Source organism: Molothrus aeneus, chromosome Z (genome assembly GCF_037042795.1).
Source record: "Molothrus aeneus isolate 106 chromosome Z, BPBGC_Maene_1.0, whole genome shotgun sequence".
Taxonomy (NCBI): Eukaryota; Metazoa; Chordata; class Aves; order Passeriformes; family Icteridae; genus Molothrus; species Molothrus aeneus.
The window spans coordinates 37,266,200-37,288,391 of NC_089680.1; positions in this window are offsets into that span (position 1 = coordinate 37,266,200).

Below are 22,192 nucleotides of genomic sequence, written 5' to 3' on the forward strand. Positions count from 1 at the left end.
AATTTTTTTGTTGATCCAATAAGCCACATAAGGATCTGAACACACCTTCACAGTACTTCATGAGACAAGAGAAAATTCTCTTTAAAACTCACTCTACCTGTACTATCTCAGGAGACCAAACTTCATACAGGCCACTCTTCTGCCAATCCCCAACAAAACAATTTTTTATTCTTCAGTGCTCTGGTTCCCTGCATGGAAGGTGCATGCAGCTTCTTCAAGCTGTCCTCAGCCATGCAAGGGCTGTCACTCCTCTGCAGTCCTTTCTTCATCCAGGAAAACCCAGTGTCAGATTAAGCCCTTTTCTGACCCAGAGAAGGGGCAACTGAGAGGTGTTTTAAAAACTTTTATTCTATTTTCAGTCTCATGTGAAGGATGAGACAATACAGATGTTATAATCCATGCTATTACTATCAGAAGCTAACTATTTCCTTATTACAATACATTATAAGTGTTTCTTGGCCTATCAGTTTTTGCAACACCATGCTGTAAATGCCTGAAAGCCAATCATCTAAAATTACTCCTCGTGGGTCCTACTACAATGCATTATTCATCATTCTATTTCTCCGAAGTATTTAGTCTGATTTGCAAGGCTGTCCTTTGAAATTTGTTTCTAGTTCCATTTCTCTCTCAACAATGTATGTCTTAGTCCATGGCATTTCTAAGTCAGTCATTTTATACAAATCCATTTCTTACACCCCAGCAGTGCGGGGGATGGCAGCCCGTGGCATCCAGAGCCCAGCCAGGACCTAAGGATCCTCCCTGACACAGTATCCTCACAGGAGGCCTTTCCCCCTGCTCAGTACTTCCATATCAACAGCTCCTACTGCAGTCATAGGCATGGAAGCCCTATATTGGCATCTCTGGCCTCTATATGGACCATCATCTGTAATCACATCCCAAAAACCAAACCACAGCTACGTGGTGCAGGTTACTGAATTGGTGCAAACTCACTTTTGCTGATACAAACCTGTTCCAAAGCATCTAGAAGGGTAACTTTTCCCCCCAAATACCTTGACAAGTCAGGCACAATCCCTATTCCCAGGGGAGCAAACAGGCAGCAAGCACAGCCTGTGTTAACCACTCTTGCTATGACAATGCTGTTGGTCCATTTCAGACCTTCTGCCAGGCACTCAGAAGCACACAGATTAGTGTGTGCTTACACAAATATTGAACTCCTGGCACTCCCCAAACTGCTGTGAAACCATAACCTTGCTCCTTACTGCAGATCCACAGCTTCAAGAACCAATGTCCCTTCTGATTCCTCTCATTCCTCTCCTGATATCAACATTTCAATGAGAGTCAATGGAGCAAGAATTTTTACCATAAAAGTTAGCCTTTGCACACCCTGTAGTCTAACAGCTATGTATAAGATCTCTACATCAGCATTTGATAATACAAAAGAACAGAAATTTACTGTAGTTCTTCCAGTGGCTAGATTCATACTACTTTTGTTTTGACTACAAAATTTGTGAATGGGAAAAAAAAAGGATAGGTGCTTTTAAAAAATTGTTTACAGATGACTGCTCTCATTCTCCACCCTGTAATGGAAAAAGGTAGGAAAATAAAAAGAAACCTTGCCCCACTCTTCTTTATGTAGAAAGGACCTATCAGGCTGAATCCCTGTATTTAATACTCATTTCACCTCTACTCAGTCACTAGCTCTCACTATCAATACACGGTTTCTCTTCCTTCTCTCTACATTGGTCTCTAGATTAAATTATATGTTTTCCTTCTAACTTCTTGATCGTTTTTGTAAGCACAAAAGCAAAATAATTTAAAAGGCAATGAAGCCAAAATCTAAATCAAAAAAAAATCCATGTTAAACCCTTTTATACAAGGTATTTTTCTTCTGAATTTCTAGAGGCACAGAGTACTCTATAGAGTACAGACAAAATAGAAAATAGCTTTTAAAAATTCTCACTCAAATAGGCTTATTCCTTCAACAACAAAGAAAAAAATTCTCTTTGATCTCAGCCCAGTTTAAATAAACATGACTTTGGAGAAAAGTTTTTCTGAAGTAGAATTACCATAGGCAATCAACCATAAAAAACACTGTCTAGCTTATAGAAATTAAAAAAATATTTTTTCAACAACTTGTATTGACAAGGCTTAAATACTAAAAAAAAAGGTCTTTTTATTAATCATAGAATCATAGAATGGCTTGAGTTTGAGGGAACCTTAAAGATCATCTAATCCCCAACCCCCTGCCACAGGCAGGGACACTTTTCACTAGGGACACTTTTCACTAGACCACATTGCTCAAAGCCACACACTGCCTGGCCTTGACACTTCGAAGGATGGGGCATCAGCACCTTCTCTAGGCAACCTGTTCCAGTGCCTTTCCATCCCCCACAGTTAGGAATATTTTCCTAATAACTAATCCAAATCTACCCTATTTCTGTTTAAAACCATTGTCCCATGTCCTGTCACTCTAGTCCCTGATAAGGAGTGCCTCCCCATCTTTTCTGTAGTTGCTCTTTAGATATGGCCTCCCTGGGACCTTCTCCATACTGAACTACCCCAGCTCTCTCAGCCTCTCCTTATAGGGGAGGTGGTTCAGCCCTCCCAGCACATTCATCACCCTCTCTGGAAGCTAAAATAGTCTGAATTATTGTTGCTTGCATCAGAGATGTCTGAAATGTCTCATGTCATGTGAGCTTCCTACAGATATCCCAGCTGCCATGAGAACCACTGCTCTGCCCAGGCAGAGCTCGTGGTGGCCTCAACCAGCTGCAGAGGTTTCAGAGCCCTTATAGCTAGGTACACTTTCTCAGCAAACACCCACACTGCTGTCCCTGACCACTGCTCTTCCAGCTGTGGTGGTATTGTGCTGATAATTTCAATTAGAAGCTTGGAAAACTCTTCCCGTCTGTCATTTGTCCTCCTCTTCCCTACAAACTACCCACAAGAGATCTCGTTTGTTCAGGGAATCACAGTCAGAGAGAATAGCAGACAGTGCCTGGGGAATTTAGTCATCTGTGCTTCTATTTGAAGAAGAAAGAAATAATGGGCATAATCAAGGAAGGAGACAAGACATAGTTGCTGGGATGGATGGAGCTTGTTTTCAAAACTTTTAAAGATTTGTTATTTTCAGAAGAACAAAGGAGAATTAGCCAAAAATCCAAAAGAAAGGCATTTTTTTTAATATGTAAAAAAAGCATATACGTATATATCCAGTTTTGTTCTTTAATAAAAGGGAAGTTATTTCATCATTGACCTATACCAGGTATTCCTGGAATGAGCAGTGAAAAACAAGCAGAGGAGGTTGCTCCAAACACCAGAAACTGCATGGATGTGAAGAGTCCTTATGAGGTAATGGCAGCCAATTCCTGCTATTCTGCTTCTTACTATCAAAGTTTAGAATATTTTTTGAGAAAAGGTCAGACACTTAAGGAAAAAAAATGGATTTTTTATTCCAACAAACACACTCCTGACAAGTCTGCCAAATAAAAGGTTTCTTGAAGTGACAGGCAGCTGCTGATGTGTTTTTAAAGGAGTTATTACTGCAGGAGAGATATTACAGCAGAAAAAACACTTCAGAAGCTCTTAGAGTGAGGTGCAAATGCAGAAATTGGAAGAGAACTTATCCCAGTGTCAACATAATTAAGGATAAAAAAAAAATTGCACAAATAATCATGAGAGCATTTCTTTTAACATATGATTTTGATGAAATGTCCTGTCAGTCTGTGGAGCGGTGGCCAGTGGATAGTCGAATGCCCAGGCTAGAGTAAGAGTCCAGCCAGCTTCCAGCCAGTCAGGCACTTCCCAGACACTAAGTCCAGGCCCTGTGCCTAAGCGATGTTTTGCTTGAGGGCAGGTGGCCGCGGTTAGAGACTCCAAGGCTGCAGGATATAAAGAAGGGGCGACTCTCGGCTTCTTAGGGTAGGAGGTTTATTGGAGAGGGGAAATGGATGGTAAGGGAGCAGAAGTCTGGATCCCCGAGGCAGGGAAAACCTCAGGTTATAAAGGGAAAGGGAGGGGTTCGGGACAACAAATCAGAAGAGGGGTAGGGAAGATACATTTGAGACTGACAATAATGGAGAGCCAACAGGAGACAGTTGTGGGTGGGGCCCTGGCCCCTGAACCAATCACCCAACACCCTAGCCAGAAGCTTCTGGAAAAAGAGGCAGGGGTGCTGAGTGACAGGCAGGTAGCCAGGGGAGGGGAACAAACAAGATACATTAGGGAAACCATAGTAACGTGGGAGGGATACAGAGATTGACATAAACTGGAACTTTGGGCAGAACCATTAACATAACAACCGGGGGGAAACTGAACAGACATAGAAACAAACCACAACAAGTCTGCATCTTTTAAACTTGAGGTACAGTTTATGATTAGAGGACAAGAGCACTCCTGTTCATGTCAAAAGGTAAGGTGGTCTCAGCTGGAAGCTGAAGTCTAGCACTCACAAATCTTTGCCACATCTTGTAACTGAAGTTTATTCTGCCCTTGTGTGGAAGAGTAAATAAGGATGATATAGCAGTGGGTTCCAATATCCACTTGCCAGATGAGAGAGTTCCAATAAGATTAATTAAAAAAAAAAAAAAGAAAGAGAGAGAGGGAGAGATAAATGAAAGAAACTCCACTTTCTGTTGACAAATCACTTCTGTGAGTCAATGAGTATGTCCACTGACTTCAGTTTTTGATAGAAAAAGTTTTTCAGTTGATATAATGGAATACCATCTTGCTTTTCCAAAAATCACACATTCAAGTCAATTCCATTGCCTCCTTCTTCACTGATGAGTTCTTAGGTGGCCTGGGTAGCTATAACAGGATACAGAATAAGCAAAGCTGCAAAGTTTTCTGGAACTTTTCTTGTTTTGTTTTACTTTGTTTTTAATTTTCCTTCATTTCATTTAATATACAAAAACCACTTGGTTGAAAACTGCTATTTGAAGAGTATTTCATTAAAGTATTGCATTTAAGGATAGAGGGAGAGCTGCATATGCACACATGCCATCCTTTTAGCACATCAGGTCTCTGCCCCGAGCCATGCTCAGGCAGGAGGGGATGCCTTGTTGTAGGTACCCAGTGCTGCAGAGCTCCCCACAAGGTTTCTTGGTGACAGAACAGATCTGTCCTGGTAACAGATGTCCTCAGCTTGGCTTGTCAGAGGGGAAACAACCACTTCGAAACAGAGCATGACCTCGACAGTCAAACCCAAAACACTTCTGCCAAAGCCTTTCCTCAGAATTTCCAAAACAAAACACAATCTCTCAGAGGAGAAAAAAATAATTTTCTTGAAAACATAAACATTTCCACTAAAAAACTGGAGGCATCAAGTGTAACTTTCAGCAATAGAAATATTTCCTGTTTAAAGAAAAATAGGGTTTTGTTAAAAGATAATTCAGATGATTTCTAATAAAAATGTATATAAATTCAATATGTAGTAATCTAATCCTTGTGACTTGTTTCCACAAGCATTGTTTCTTATGAAGAGAGGAGGCCAAAGGTTTAGATTTCATTTACTTCATTTATTAAACCTAGGACCTACTTACACTCAGTTCATCATTGTACACAAGGATAAGTTTAAATTGGCCTAGCTCAACTATATGTCATTTACTTCCGATATCCATAAGACATCCAGGCGTTGCATTGGTCACCTCTTCCCTCCTCAGCATGGCACTGGAGCAAAGCACTAAGTGACAATGAGCTTCTTTCCAAGGGCAGAGCTGGTTTGGAACCAGTCTGTGTTTGTCAGCTGTGTGAGGTCCTAGCTCTTTATCCCTCATTGCCCTTTTGGGAGCACTGGCTGCAGTTGTGTTGAGCTGGACACTGGCCAGCTCAACAGCTGGGTATGAAGGGAGAGGTCAGAGGGGTGCATCCAGCCCCATGCTCTGCCTCCAGCAGCACGACAGGAGACACCAGTCACGCAAGCCTGCTGCTCTCCTGGCTTCATTCTCCCGCACCTTCCTCCTGCACCCTCAGATGCTGTGTCAAGGTTGTTAGAGGATATGTGCCTATTTTTGTGTCCCTTAGACCTTTAAGTTAACTGCTTCCAGGCCTATTGCCTATTAAATTGCCTAATGTATATTTGAATATGCTGATATCATCTGCTCCTTCAGTCTCCTGCAAGATCAAATTCAGAAGTTCACTACTCACATAGTGGAGTGTTTTCTCTCAGATTTAAACTGATCTCTGACTAACTTCAGTGACTGATCCAAGTTCCAGTACTCGGGAATTTAATTGTGCCTGTCCACCTCCCTTCTGATTTTTTAGGCTTCAGGCATAGCACTCTAGCTTCTTCTGCTCCAAAATGAAGAGTCTCTTTAATGTCCTGTATTTTAATATCTCCCTACAGGACACTGATCTTGACTGCTGCCTTCTTCTAGGTTCTTCTTGCAGTGTAGAGAATGGAATTGCACACAAAACTTAAGCTGTGCACATGCCAAATAAAAGAGTGCCTTTTTTCTTCTCATCACCCCTCTAATGCTGACCAACATTTTGGTGGGCTTGTTAGCATACTGCTGTTGTATGCTGAAAGTTAATTGAAGAAATCCCCCAACAGTGACTCCAAGACCTCTTTCCAAGTCCAGCATCATGTAGACACGGTTCAGATTGCGTTTTCCTAGATTCATGGCCGTATATTTATCTACTTTAGACTCATCTTCTGTTTTGCTTGCTTACTCATTTTTTACAGTGTTCTTTTGGAATCCCATTTCATCATTTGATTACTTCCTCCATGATGGAAACTGAATATTAAGCCCACTGAAGCTCTGTCTTTTGCTGGGCAGCTCTTCTAGAGGAAAGGGAGACTTTTCTTTTCAGATAAAATAGCACCTATTCACACTTATATAATTCACTATTCAGCACAATACTCTTCAGTCATCAAGGTCTGTCCATGGAAAGTGCTCTGTTGAAAGTGTTACAATCATACACAGGGAATTGTGTACAATCATACAGGGAATTGAATAGTATAGAAATAAAAGAACTGGAAGGGGAAGAGATACATTCAAAGTTTTTGCATAAGAATACACCAGCCACTAATGAGCTGCGGATTATATTTTTTTCTGTTTTGGGTAAAGGCATTTGCTCAGTGCCACTTCTTAATTTTGCATGAAGTCCTCTTAGAAAAACATTTTATAAGAGGCTACATAAAGAAAACAAAGCTTTGTGATTGCAAACAGAAAGTGCCTTTGGTCTCCACCACTTCTGAAAAGAATACTTCCTCAGCTATAATAAAAAGTGAATTTAAAATATTATTATCCAATAATAGAATTAACAGTTGGACAGGTTTTTATTGGTCCTACTTCTATTTGTACCAAGATAATTTCCCCAGGACAAGCAGAAAATAGACTGAAGTCTTCCTGACACTAGTTCTAGTTCTCACCCTCACAACAGTGCCCTTCTCAGAAAGCTACTTTACATTATGTTGAGGCCCACAGAGTTCCTTATCCCCCGATAAGGACAATACAGCAGATCCTTGTACATACTTGAGCATCTTGTCTGAAAATCAGATTGTTTTGTTTCCACAGCCCACCAGAGAACTCAGAGAAGAGCTGCCAAGGTATGTATCTGCAGAAATAATTTCTATTATAGCATTTTCCCCTCATATACTCTTTCCCTCTCTTCCTTTTACACCTGCATATTTCAGCTGTCATTGTACTGCTAACAATAAAAGTGGAATAGAGACTTTACAGAGGAGTTTGAGGTAGTTTTACTGTAATACTACTATTTTCCAAAGTATGCAGCAAACCAGAATATTTTTTCACAAGGTCTGGGATGGTCCAACTGGGATTTCAAACTTAGGTTTGACCAGGAAGTTTAAACAGTGACTGTATACTGTTAAATTTCCCAAACAGTATGTATGTGAGTAACTCTGCATGGTGGATTTTCCAAGGACAAGCCATAGCACACAAGCTGGAGCAAAAGCAGCATGACCACAGCAGTTGTGTATCCATTCCATGACAGTTTGTCAGTTCATAACTAAATCCTCATTATTAACTAATCTCCAAACACTTTCTGCCCTTGCTTTCACTGCCCTGGCACCTATCACTGTCTCCCAGACCAGAAGGGTTAAAGCAAACACTCTTTCCATCACAGGGATAGTTTCTAGCACTTGAGTCCTTGCAGAAGCAGAGGCTCATTCCCCAGCAGTGCCTGTGAAAATCACACCTGGATATACCCGTATAGCATCCTCAATTGCTTCCCAGGGCACTCCTTCACATTTTGGCTGCCTTGGTTCCCTGCTAAGGCAAAAAGCTTAATTTAAAATAAATAAATAAATAAATAAAGGTAGGAAGGAAGAAAGTATTGGGGCTTCTCCTGTAGGAAACACTTCTGCAAAAGGGGGCTACGGTGCAGGGAGTGTTGTGCTGCCCATTGTCCCAGTTTGAACACCTTCAACCAACAACACAGTACTTCTGGGCAGCAGAGTGAGGGAAGCACTGACTGCTGGACTGCTGACATTTGTTAGTGCATCCAGCAAACTGCACATCTGCTGTAAACAAAGTTCCTTCTCATGTTTGTAAACTCAGAGCACAGAAAAGGTCAGCCAGGATTCAGCCTCCCTGTGGAGATCTGATCTACTGCTCAAAGCACTAATCAAGAGACCTGGTAGAAACAGTCTGAGCAATTTTCTAATTTCCTTGAGTCACTGGCTGATATATGGGAGAGACAAATTAGCAACAAAGTACAAGGTCTAGGCATATGCTCTTGAACAGCAGAATTAATAGACAACATGATTAGTGTAGATTAGTAAATACAATGTGTCCCAAAAATAATCTCTCAAGGGCTCTACCAGCTAAAATTAAACTATTTAACAAGGATAGCTTGTCTACAGCAGCAGCAGATTAAACTGCAGAGTTTGTTGTGGGCTTAAGGGCTCAACCATGCAACCTGTGTTTGCATTGAAATTTAATTCCCTTTTGACGTAGAAGGCTTGGACAAAGTCCTCTGTACCACGTAAGCTCTGCGCAGGAAGCGGGCAAGTAATCAGCATGTTGCATAGCCAAGGAAATTCTGGCTGGCCTCACAGCTGGTGGCCATGCCTTGAGCAACCAGATTCAAGAGCTCTCCTAAGCAAAACTAAGACACAGAGGCACAGTCCTTGTCCCAGTGCCAGGGGAGACTGTGCAACCTCCTGGCCTCATCAGCAAGATGGGGAAGGCTTTTTAAACAAAGACTTCCTTATTAATTGCCATTTTCTCCCATGTGAAGTCAAGTCTAAGTGCATAACATATAACCACATGTCATGCTACAGTCATGCCATTCACACTAGGTCAGATTTTGGCTCTAGACACAGGCTTAGATGCTCCAGGCACTACACAGAAGGGTTCTGTGTGCAAGTTGAGAGAATGATTCCAGCCTCTCTGTTGACATATAAATATTAATTACTTTGGAGATAGTAAAACTAACTCTAATAAGGGTTCAGGGAGCTAGCTGTTGCTTTATCCAGCCTAATTTTCAGTGACAAGCAGGGCACTTGAGGCTCAGCACACAAGTCAGCCTAAAACATGCCATAACAACTCCAGTGTAAAGTTTCAAATAATCCATTGGAGAAGTAGTGGAGGAGGCATCTCATCCTACCATCAGCAACCCTGCCTGCCTCAGAGCAAATTTTTTTGCCCAGGAGGGAAGGGTGGCACCTACCTCCAAGAATGAAAGACTTTCTAATCCCATAGTCCATAGCCAGATCTTCAGGCTAGTTCTAGATATCTCTGTCTCTTTAATTACACTGCTAGACCACTTGTTGTCTGGGCCCCTGGATAACCCGGCCCCATGCTGCAGGTTTTTATCCCATTGTTTCACCTAGAGCTACCTTGATGGGTCCCGCTGCCTACAGCAGGCAGCATGGATGCACTGCCCCAAGGACTGGCTGGCTGCGCACCTCACTGCCTTGACAGTATCAGATGGCCATGTGGTACTTAACCTCCTTATCCTTCTTAGGCCCTCTTGATTTTTTTAAGTGTTTGATTTCATCTAGATAATAAATACTTCTTTTCTTCCTTTTCTTACTGTTTGCAATAAATCCCATGCTACCAGCTGCTTGCACACCTCTGTGTATCCAATCTCCAGCTTTGCTCACACAATACTTTTCTAGTCCTCTAAATACCCTCTGAGGCTTTACAAGAGAGGATTATTTGCCTGTTTTAAAGCAAGGAAAAACAATGGCAGAGAGCCAAGACCACAAAGTAACTCTAAAACAAACTAGGGGTCCCAACGCTTGGGTCACCATATCAAGGAGGTTGCTGTTGACTTTACCCAAGTGGGGAAGAATGCCTGGTAACAACTTTCCATCCTCTCTGAACTGAATCTGCCTCCAGATCACTTTTTTGTACCTATTGTGCACATAAAGAGTGACTGGGCAGCTCACAGAATTAATTCTCTGAGCCCAAGCACTCCTCTAAGCAAAGAAGCTGATTTACCCCAGGAGTGAAAGAATTCAACACAGTTCCAGAGAGGAGAGGATCAACATGCCAGACTTACCAGCAGCAAGAGAGGCAAGCGAAAAGAAACAGGCTTGAGCCCAGGCATCTATGACAAATGGCTGGATTTTGTCTGGAAAAAAATTGTATTCATATATCATATTGCCATACCTACTGTGGAAGAAGTTACTTTGATGGAAGAAGTGACTTAAACAGGAAGATTTTAAATGCTAATATTTCCTGACATGGTGCCAGTAATTACTGTACTGAATAAAAGCTGTTATTTTTGAACCAGCGCCATGCAAGAGCCTTACTTTTCATGTCTTCTGCAACTTCTGCCAGCTGTGAGGGGAAGCACATGGTGCCTCTGAGAAGGCACGTTTGAGATGTGGCAATGTAAACGAAGCACAGAAAGGCAGGTCCCTGCAGGTTTCCCTTGAGAGGCAGCTCCATTCTGCATCCTTTGTTCTGCTGCTAAGGAGTGCCTGAGAAGGAAAGGGGGAGTCTTATGACTACTACCTGCTCTCTCCTTGCTTTTGCTCAGGCCTCCACAGACTTCACGAGTATTTTTTGAGCCCCAGGAAGACCAAAATTGCCATAAAACAAAGCCAAAAAAACTGGATGAACGCAAGAACAATGCATTTCAATGTAAGCAGAATCTTGAAGAATTTTAACATCTAGCACTCAGATGGCAAAAATGCTCCATTACTGAAGGCAGACATAGGTTCAACAAATACGGGGTTTTTTACAAAGGAACAAATTAGATGACTGTGGGTTTCCAGGACATGGCAGGATTTGAACATTGTAAATGTAGGGGACAAGATAGGTGGCTTTATGGCTTGTATTTTCCTTTCAGCTTCTAGGAGACACCCTCAAGTGAAAAATAGGTCAAAGTCAGTGAAGATTATCCATACAGAGACCTCCAGGGAAAAAAAAATCAACCCTCACAACCCTCATTCTGGAGTTCAGATTTTTCAGAGATTGAAACTCTTGTCTATGGAAACTTTTTGGCTTTGGGTATTACGACTTGCCAAAAGGGATAAACAACTACTTAGGTAGTTACAATATTTTTAGACATAATCAGCTGGATAGCACAAAATCCATGTGAAAACATTCAAAATAGACCCGTAAAATATTCCCAAGAAAGAAAATGTTAGCTTTGTAATAAACATTTGCCTCTGTTTCAATGAATACAGTTTTCTACTACAAACATCAAAAAATTTAAAATTTTGTACAAATAAATAAGTTTTCTTCCAAGCATTCTCAAAATATAAAGAAAACACATTTCAAAAAGAATTTTAATAGTCATAATACAAAAAAATTACCATAGAGCTATTTCCATAAAGATGTTACAAAATTCAAGGAGCATCAGGAGAATTAATATAGAAAAGCCATATAGACATATAGTCATATAGAGACCCAAAAGACTTTACAAAACTTATGTGTTTCTTTAACTTACAGATGTCACAGGACAGGTATGCATCCTAAATAGTGAATTGTGTTCAAGTATTTCCATGCAGATCAGCAAACTTGGATATGTGAAGATCCTTACATATGTTACATGGGACTGCTCACACATATCACAGCTGTTCGATGGGTGTAAATTATATGTAGATAGCTCAACCACAATCCAGCCTCTAAAGTATTCACAAATAGGACACAAAAGTATTTCACCTTTCCTTATGCAAAGAATCTATCAAATTTTTTCTCAGTCCTAAAGCCATCTTTATTGTGAAGCAAAAAAGCAACACCTAGTCCCAAGTTAGCTCTTCAATGTCTACAACAGTTCCTGACAGCATTTGAACATCCTGAAATGCTCCAGAAAATCAAAAGTATCTACCCAGTTTGGAGGTCTTTAGAAATGTCAGGTGTCTGCATGGAAAAGTATTTTCTTCAACTTTGCAGTGGTTATAAGCCCTTTAAATACTAAAATTAATTTTGTTCATTGGGTATTGGTTACATCCCCCCACCAACGTTTTATCAGCTGCTCTATAACTGAGCAAGGCACACCAGCAAACAAGGCCAGTGTGCTTTGTACAAAGGCAGCAAGGACATTCCTGTCTAAAATTCAGCCTGTTTATGTGGCAGAAGCAACTAATCCACACTCCTGGACTTGGTTTGGCAGGCAGACTATTGTTGCTTGAAAGACTAAAAAGGTGTTTTTAATGAAGTACCAAGATAAACCAGCACTAAAAATACTATGATAGGGGTTTTTTTCACCTCTGCTACATGATTACATTACCCTGGTTCAAACTCTATGATCTGTTAAGCACAATGAACTAAACTTCTAAAGTCTGTCAGAACCTCCTTTTTTGAGGGAGCAGGAAAAATATTTGTCCTTTGAATATGCACACAGATAATGACATAGTCTACGGCTCCCACATACCTCTGGACATGGAATAAAACCCTCTGTTGCTTTTCTTTGATTTCCTCTATATATTGTAGGCAAAGACAACAAGAAAAGGATCATCACTCAGATATCCCTAGGATATCTCAGTGCATGCCAAAACCTGAGTGTAGATCTAGGCCTTCAGAAACTGTGGATTTGTCTTAATTGCCAAAAGGTGCTCATTCCTGCTCATAGGCAGGATCAGCTCACCCACCCAAGGCACAACTGGGCTACTGCCTTAGCAGCCAGTCACAGTGAAAATCTCTTTCCTTGAACTGGCCATGTGCCACTTCCAGTCACTGATGTGCAAACAGATATGCCCAAAAAGAGGGAAACGCACATTTCTAAGGACAACGTGAATCTTACCCATCATGGGGGGGTGGGCGGGGGGGGGGGAGAGAAAAAAAAAAAGGAAGAAAAGGAAAAAGGAAGGGAAGGGAAGGGAAGGAAAAAGGAAGGGAAGGAAAAAGGAAGGGAAGGGAAGGGAAGGGAAGGGAAGGGAAGGGAAGGGAAGGGAAGGGAAGGGAAGGGAAGGGAAGGGAAGGGAAGGGAAGGGAAGGGAAGGGAAGGGAAGGGAAGGGAAGGGAAGGGAAGGGAAGGGAAGGGAAGGGAAGGGAAGGGAAGGGAAGGGAAGGGAAGGGAAGGGAAGGGAAGGGAAGGGAAGGGAAGGGAAGGGAAGGGAAGGGAAGGGAAGGGAAGGGAAGGGAAGGGAAGGGAAGGGAAGGGAAGGGAAGGGAAGGGAAGGGAAGGGAAGGGAAGGGAAGGGAAGGGAAGGGAAGGGAAGGGAAGGGAAGGGAAGGGAAGGGAAGGGAAGGGAAGAGAAGAGAAGAGAAGAGAAGAGAAGAGAAGAGAAGAGAAGAGAAGAGAAGAGAAGAGAAGAGAAGAGAAGAGAAGAGAAGAGAAGAGAAGAGAAGAGAAGAGAAGAGAAGAGAAGAGAAGAGAAGAAAAGAAAAGAGAAGAAAAGAGAAGAAAAGAGAAGAAAAGAAAAGAAAAGAAAAGAAAAGAAAAGAGAAGAGAAGAGAAGAAAAGAAAAGAAAAGAAAAGAAAAGAAAAGAAAAGAAAAGAAAAGAAAAGAAAAGAAAAGAAAAGAAAAGAAAAGAAAAGAAAAGAAAAGAAAAGAAAAGAAAAGAAAAGAAAAGAAAAGAAAAGAAAAGAAAAGAAAAAAGAAAAGAAGGATTACTTAGCCCAAATGCTATGGGAGGACCTGTGCACAAAAAATCATTACTCAAAAAATACAAACAAATCTGTAAAGCTTTGGCTGCAGCCAAAATTTTGTTTCAGTTACATGCAAACACTTCTATAGTATTTCTCATGATCATTAACCTTTGCTTTTACTTCCAGAAAGGTGGTGCATTTCACAAGGAAATTATTGTGCAATTAATTATCAGTTACTAATCAAACTGTAAATGGGGACAGGAATCAGCAAACCTACCATGAGATATCAGTTAGACACGCCACAGTTTGCTAGCTTGTCTCGTAAGGAAATTAAAATGTTTTATCTCTCTCAGGATTTTATGGCAGGTTGGTAGTGTGATTCCATAGGTATAACAGGACACGGGGAGGAAAACCTATTTTTTTGCTCTACTGAAGATTAATATCTTTAAAAATGTAACAAGACCGACTGGTATAAGATTATGAGAAATTTGATAAACAACATGGATCCACATCAAAAGATTAATATTCCATTTGTTCAACATGTAAATCATGCTGTCTGGGGTAGAGAAAAAATGCTAAGTTCAAAGGAAAAATAAGAACTGAAAAAAGAAAGCCTGCTCAGAGTCATTAATTATGAATTCTCCTGAAGTCTAGTGAAGTGACCCAAGCAATGAACTGAGTGATTAAAATCATGCTTTTTTTTTAACTAGAAGGGAAAGTATGAGTAAAATTTACAGTTTCATCTGTTGAATCTGTTGTTTCACAAAAAGGTTAAAACCTTGAATTTCTAACTTTGGCTGCAGGGCAGAACTCATTGCCATTGGGACAGAACTTGCCTGAGACCATGGTGAGAATCTACGTGATGCAAAAGGCCTCCCCAACAAGGATGGATTTCAGCTGGGGCAGGAGATGAAAGGGCATCCACCAGCAGGTTATTGCTGTGACTTGCTTCCCACCCAGCTTCAAAGGGAAGGGCAGTGCTGTGGCAGAAGGAGGGGGCTGCTCACAGGCTGCATGGGAGCAGCTGCTGCAATCTGGTACCTCCAGGAGCTTGGATCTAGGGTGTTGGAACAAGAAAAAAGCCCAGTCACAGTTGTCTCAGTAGATAAAAGACAGATGTGTTCTCCCTCTCTGAGTCCGTGTCTGGGTTCTCCCTCTGCCATCCTCTGTCAGATGGTGGTGAACATGGGTGGGTTTCAGGACTCCTGTCCCTGCAGCAGGACCCAGCCAACAACTGGGCATTGCTCCAACACCCAGTCTGCTGCTCAGCCACAAATACTCTTCCTGTACACTGCCTTTTACATCACACTTTCTTCCCTATATTTTTTACCACCTCCCTTTCTCATAGTCAGTCTTCCTACATGAAAAAAACCAGTTTACTTCCTTTCTCTAGGTGTCTATCCCACCTCTACTTTGGCTGAAATGAAAGGGGTTGAGTTCTAGTGCGTGGAAAACAGCATTTGTGATGCTAGCATATCCACTCCTAACTAAAAATTCACAATTTATTTCCTTGGCAGCAATGAACAGGCTTTGCAAACACTAAAAGGCCACACTGAAATGCTGAATGACAGGCATTAAAGACCAGCCAAAGTCCAGGCTGGTGCAGCCTGCCCAGGGAATAGGCTTCCCTGCTGAAGGGAGGTCAAGTCTATCCCTGTGGGCTACAGACCCAGGGGAGCTTCTGGGAACAGTCCCAGCTTGTGGCTTTGTGCTGCCTGTGCTGGCAATGCCGTCAAAACTGCCTTCCCTACTCTGGTTTTACTTCTGGTGCTGACACAAAGTGAGGGAGAGAAATATGTTTTTCCAGTAGCAGTTTTTCAATAGCTAGACATATTTATTTCATTTTAACATGGACTAGTAATAAAGAGCACCTGTTTTTAACTATGGGCTGAGACTGTGATGGAGGAGAATTATTGAAAAGCTAGACTACTAACCAGCTGAGGTTAAATTAATTTTTATGGAATTCAAAACTGGAAGGCAAAGATACCAACTCCCACAGCTAGCTTATTCATGAGGTAATAGCATTGATGGTAATGGGAAAAGTATTTTTCCCATCCCCAAAATATTTCATGAAAAACTCTAAGCAGTTGAAGGTAGAATCATATATTACTCTTTTGGGATTCAATGGTTTTTTCCTACTCTCTTTTCCTTTTCTTTGCCTTCTTTTTTGTTTTCTTCATCATATAAAGCAGCAGTTTTCAAAATCCAGATGTTTTTCACCCCTATTGGAAAAATATTTTGGAAAAGAAACCAGCAATGCTGGATTCAAAGGTTATCATGCTGGCTCCCTGGTATTCTGCTTCTATGAAGACATACTCACCTTAAATCACAGTGACAGCCACATGCTTTCAAGAGGACTGGGTAGAGAACTGTAAACATTAAAACAACCACAAGACAAAGTTCTTAGAAAATACTTGTTGCCTCCAGAAGTTTTGTATAGTCACTGACATAGAGGAAAAAACACTGACTTTGTGTAGAAAGTATTTCTGATCATTTGGGATTTACAGACATGTGGAGCCTACCAACATGTGCAGATTTTGTGCAGGGATTCAACCTTCATATTTACAAATACCAGATAATTTTCACTGTCTCCTTGGGATCATGAGCATTTTATTACTCCCATCTCACAGATAGAGATCAGAGGATGTTAACTGATACCTGAGATCTTTCTGGTGTTTGGTCTAAATGGTGTGACAGACACTGTATGGAATAAATGTTTTCAAATGTAAATGTGTAGCTGTGGAGGTGGTTATGACATAAAGCAGAGGCCACAAGCAGTCTCAGATGGCAACTCTTTATTATTGAACACAGCTGACCTTTTATATGCTTTCCAATTGATTATGCTTCTTCTACCCTAACTATTGGCTACAATAAGTCAACATAACACTATTGGTGAAAAGTTACAGTGACTTCAACTAACTTCCTAGAAATAGCGTCTAGCTATTCGTCTAGCTGCAAAGTTCTCTTATCTTTCTTCTCTTGGTCTCCCTGGTTACAGCCTTGGAGAGAGCTCCTTATCAGCTTCTTGCTTCTCAGCTTCTTCTCATTCCTTTAGCTAACAGGCCCACTGTTAGCCCCTCCCACATAAATGTCCCCAACAATTCTTTGTCACGGTCTTTACTGGAAACCTTTCTTCCCATACTTCTTGACTGGATGGATGGCAGAATGGGGATTGTGGGGGCAAAGTCCCTCCCACTGTAAGGTCAGATTCATGACCACCTGAAGAACCTGAATGTAAGTCAATGGGACCTGGTGAGATGCATCCCAGAGTCCTGAGGGAAATGGCACCTGTAGGTGCCAAGCCACTCTCCATGATGTTTGAAAGGTCATGGCAGTCCAGTGAGGTCCCAGGAGACTGGAAAAGGGGAAATATTATGCCCATCTTTTAAAAGGGTAGAAAGGAGGATTCTAGGAACTACTGACCTGTCAGCCTCAGCTCAGAATATCAGATCCTCCTAGAAGTTGTGCTAAGGTACATGAAGAACAGGGAGGTGATTGAAGACACCAGCATATATTCACCAGGGTCAAGCCCTGCCTGAGCAACCCAGTGGCCTCCTGTGGTAGACTGACTGCATCAGTGGACAAGTGAAGGACTGTGGATGTCCTGGACTTCTGTAAAGCCCCACAACATCCTTCTCTCTAAACTGGGGAGAGATGGATTCAGAGGGTGAACTATTAGATGGATAAAAAAGTGGTTGTACAGTCCCATCCAGAGGCTTGTGGTCAAGGGCTGTGTCCTGATGGCCATCAGTGACTAGTTGGAAACTCTGTTTCCAACACCCTCAGGGTGTTGGAAACAGAGTTATTTAATATCTTCATCAGTGACATAAGACAAAGGATCAAGTGCACCCTCAGCAAATTTGCAGATGACCCCAAGCTGAGTAGTGCTCTCGTCACACCTGGAGGACGGGATGTCATCCAAAGGGACCTGCAGAAGTGGGCAGATGTGGAGCTCAAAAGGCCAGGTGCTGGTGCTGCACCAGGGCAGGACAACCCCAGATATCAGCACGTGCTGGGGATGAACAGACCCAGAGCAGCCTTGCCCAGAAGGGCTTGGGGGTACTGGTGGGTGAGAGGCTGGACATGGCCCAGCCATGGCACTCACAGCTCAGAGAGCAACGCGTGTCCTGGGCTGCATCTAGAGTAATGTGGGCATCAGGGGAGGGAGGGGATTCTGCCCCTCTGCTCTGGTCTGCTGAAACCCCACCTGCAGGGCTGCATCAGCTCTGGGGTCACAGCACAGGAATGACATGGAGCAAGTCCAGAGGAAAGACACCAGGATGATCAGAGGGACAGAACATCTCTTGTAGGAGGAAAGTTGGGATAATTCAGCCTGGAAAAGAGCAGCTTTTGGAGTGACTTAATTGTGGCCTTTCAGTACATGAAGTGAGTCTACAAGGAAGCTGGAAAGGGACTTTTTACTTTTTTATGTAGTGATGAGAAAAGAGGGAATGGATTCAAACTAAAAGAAAGTAGGTTCAGATTAAGTATTAGGAGTAAGCTCTTTATTGTGAGGATGGTATGGCACTGGAACAAGTTGCCCAGAGAAGCTGTGGATGCCTCATCTTGGGCAGTGTCAAAGCCAGATTGGATGGGCCTCTGGGCAACCTAGTCTAGTGTAAGGTGTCTCTGCCCATGGCAACGGTGGGGGTGAGACTAGATGATCTGTAAAGTCCCTTCCAACACAAACCATATTCTGATTTTATGATTCTGTGATTCTGTATAACATTTTCACTCTCCTAAATATGAATCATGATCCATGGCAGTATAAAAGGAGCCAGATAGATAGGACTCAAACAAAGAAATGAAAGAAACTAGTAAATGTGGTTGAATAAAAATAAATGTAAATGAAAATGTAAGCTATTTGCATGGGTTTTGAATTGGATTACGATCCAGGCATTAAAATTCACAGGTCAGATAAAAGGATTATGAGTTTAAAATACACAGTCAGAAATGCAGAAGCTGTAATTTTTTTCAACTGCTCTAATGCATGTTATACAGTGCAAAGGAACATGGCAGGTATATGTGATATTTACTTCATATGCAGTTCCATTTCTCTCATAAACAGTATTGGTTTAGGACTACCCCAGAGATTTCAGTCAAGGACTTCAGTTTTAAGGCTCTTGAAAAACAATTTTTTATTATTTACTATGCCTTTAAGTGAACATCTTCTTTAATGCCACATTTTTATAATTGCTACAGCCCTATTCCTCCCTGCAGCAGTTTTCCTGATTTCCAATTAAACCAGGAAATCTGGAAAACAAGAAAACCTGCAGAATCTGGCCCTCTGGGGGTTTCATCTCATCTGCATGATTTTCTGTTTGCTTTTTTATTTTCACTTTTCTTTTGCCTTTCAACCTACATTTCTGGCTAAACACTCATCCTTTGAAGCCAGTGCACTGAAAGCCTCAGGATCATCAGGGACTTAGGGGATGCTGAGATGCTTGTTTCTTTCTGTCTCTAAACCCATACTAACTGTACTCAGTGCTGTCCCTCATCTCTACATTTAAGATTTTGGTATTTTTCCTCTAAACCTGTGACATCTGCACCTTAATTCTGGAAATTTCTCTCCTTTCCAGGGAGAGCCAAAAGCAGATTCACATCAGTTCAGGTTGTTGCTTTTCACATGGATCAGCAGAGAAGGAGATACAAGGGCCATCCAGGAAATAATTTCCATCATATACAAAAGACTTTTTCCATTTTCACATTGTTCAAAGAATCTTCTGCTTTTTCTGCTAGTGGAGAAGCATGCAAACAGTTGCTCTTGCAAGCCTAAAGGCAGGAAAGCTGGAAGCCCAAAAATGCAAAATACAGATCTTGTTGAAGCCCAGTGTCCTGGTTTAGGGCAAATTTGGGCAAAAACCTCGAAAAGGGCCCCCCCAAAAAGCCAACCCACACGGTCCCTCCCCCCCAACCAGTTCGGAAAAAATTTCCTCAGAGAGAAGTGGAAAAAACCTGTTTATTTAAACAAGCAAAGCACTCCCCAGCACACAAAATGAACAACACCAGATGACAAAACTCATTTGCCGCTCTGAAGAGATGACAAATTCAGAAAGTCTCTGCTGTGGGTGGGTACTCTCTTATCAATCCCTCTGGCAGAGGGAAAGGCTGCTGAACAGAGTAGGCCCCAGGAGCTCGCGGTGATCCCCGGGTCCCAGTCCAGAGCAGGTTTGAGCAGTTCTAAGAAAAGGGAAAGAAAAAGAGTCCAGCAGAAAACTTCTCTGCCTCAGCTAGCTAAACTAACCAAAAAGCAAAGGAGGGCCCTATTCTGCTCCGTCCGTGCCCAGACAACACAGTCCCAGGGCAGAATGTGGAGGAGTGAGTGCAGTCCCTGATAACAAACTCTGATTTTTCTTCTCCCCGCCTTCGCTTTCAGAGCCAGTCTTGAAGGCACAGAATATAATATCCAGCATAAACAGAACACACAACTGGAGATACAAGCATCATAATGTCACCCTAGGACACCCAGATAGCAGCCTTCCTCCTTTAGGACTGATGTCTCAGCTTTGCTCCAGACCAGTCACACAGTGCGACCCATCTAAATTTTGCCTACCCTCCACATTTTTCTGGATATGTTTATTGATAATCTGGTTGAGAAGATTGAGTCTGCTATTAGATGTTCATAAACAAGACCAATTTGGGTGGGAGTGCTGATCTGCTGGAGGGCAGGAAAGCTCTGCAGAGGGATCTGAACTGGCTGGATCATGGGATGAGGCCAATGGTGTGAGGTTCAACAAGGCCAAGTGCCAGGTCCTGCACAGGCAGTGCCACAGGCTGGGGCAGAGTGGCTGGGAAGGACCTGGGGGTGCTGGTGACAGCAGCTGAACATGAGCCAGGCTGTGCCCAGGTGGCCAAGAAGGCCAATGGCATCCTGGCCTGGATCAGCAATGCTGTGGCCAGCAGGGCCAGGGCAGGGATTGTCCCCCTGTGCTGGGCCCTGCTGAGGCCACACCTCCAGTGCTGGGTCCAGCTCTGGGCCCTCACTGCAGGAAAGGCACTGAGGGGCTGGAGAGAGTGCAGAGAAGGGCAATGGAGCTGGGGCAGGGTCTGGGGCACAAGTGCTGTGAGGAGCGGCTGAGGGAGCTGGGGGTGTTTATCCTGGAGAAAAGGAGGCTCAGGGGTGACCTTATCACTCTCTACAGCTGCCTGAAAGGAGGCTGTGGCCAGGTGGGGATTGGCTTCTTCTCCAAGGCAAGCAGTGAGAGGACAAGAGCACATAGCCTCAATCTGCACTAGAGGAGGCTTAGATTGGACATTATGAAGAAATCCTTCACAGAAAGGGTGATCAGATATTGGAAAGGGTTGCCTAGGGAAGTGGTAGTCACCATCCCTGGAAGTGTTTAAGCAAAAGTTGGATTCAATGACCTCAGAAGTCTTCTCCAATCTAATTGATTCTGCAATTCTGTGTGATTCAGTGATCTTTGGAGTCTGTCTAAAGGGGCTGCACAGAGACACACAACACAGAAAGAGTCTCCCAATTACCATCTTGGGAGAGATGAGGGTATCACTCTTCAAGCTAAAAAGACATACCTGCTTTCAGCAAGTACTGGCCAGTATGTTGGCATAATGTCTGCTCATTGCAATAGATGTCTAAAGGAAGCCAGTGCCCATTTTTAGAAACTAGTTGTGTTCAACACAACAAAAAGAGCAGGTTAATACAGAGAAACCCATTAGTAGAATGCTCATTCCAAAGTTTTGTTCAAAGTAGGGTGTGCATCTGTCTCTTCAGCATCCACACCTAGCAACAGGTTTCCTATTCATTTGCTGACTTTTCTCTCCCTATCCTTCTGCATCTTTTGTCTTCTCATTTTTCTCTACTCCCCTTTCCCTAACTTTATTGAAAAGATGACTTTATTTTTTAAGTGGCTGCTGAAAACATTTTTCTCCTACTGGATCCTTAGCAGCACATCATGGTGATGAGAACTGCATGGGACATAGCACCAGACTTGAACCAGTCCTGCCTGTCCCCTAGACCCTGGAACTCAGAGGATAGTACAAACCCAGTCCAACTTGTAGCTCTGGCCATGGTTCAGTCCTGTGTTTTTGCAGTCACATCTTCCTGACCAGCACTGTCTACCCACACATCCTGCAAGTCACACAATCTCCACACTTGCCCTTCACAATGTCACACAAAGACAAGACAGGAAATCTGCCTGTGTGCCCCTTGCACTTTTGCATCACAGATTGCACACCCTGCCTGCTCCCTGCATCTCAATTTTGTTACCTCTTCTACCTAAGCTTGGGGGTTTTTCAAGTGGCTATCGCCACTAAAAACAAC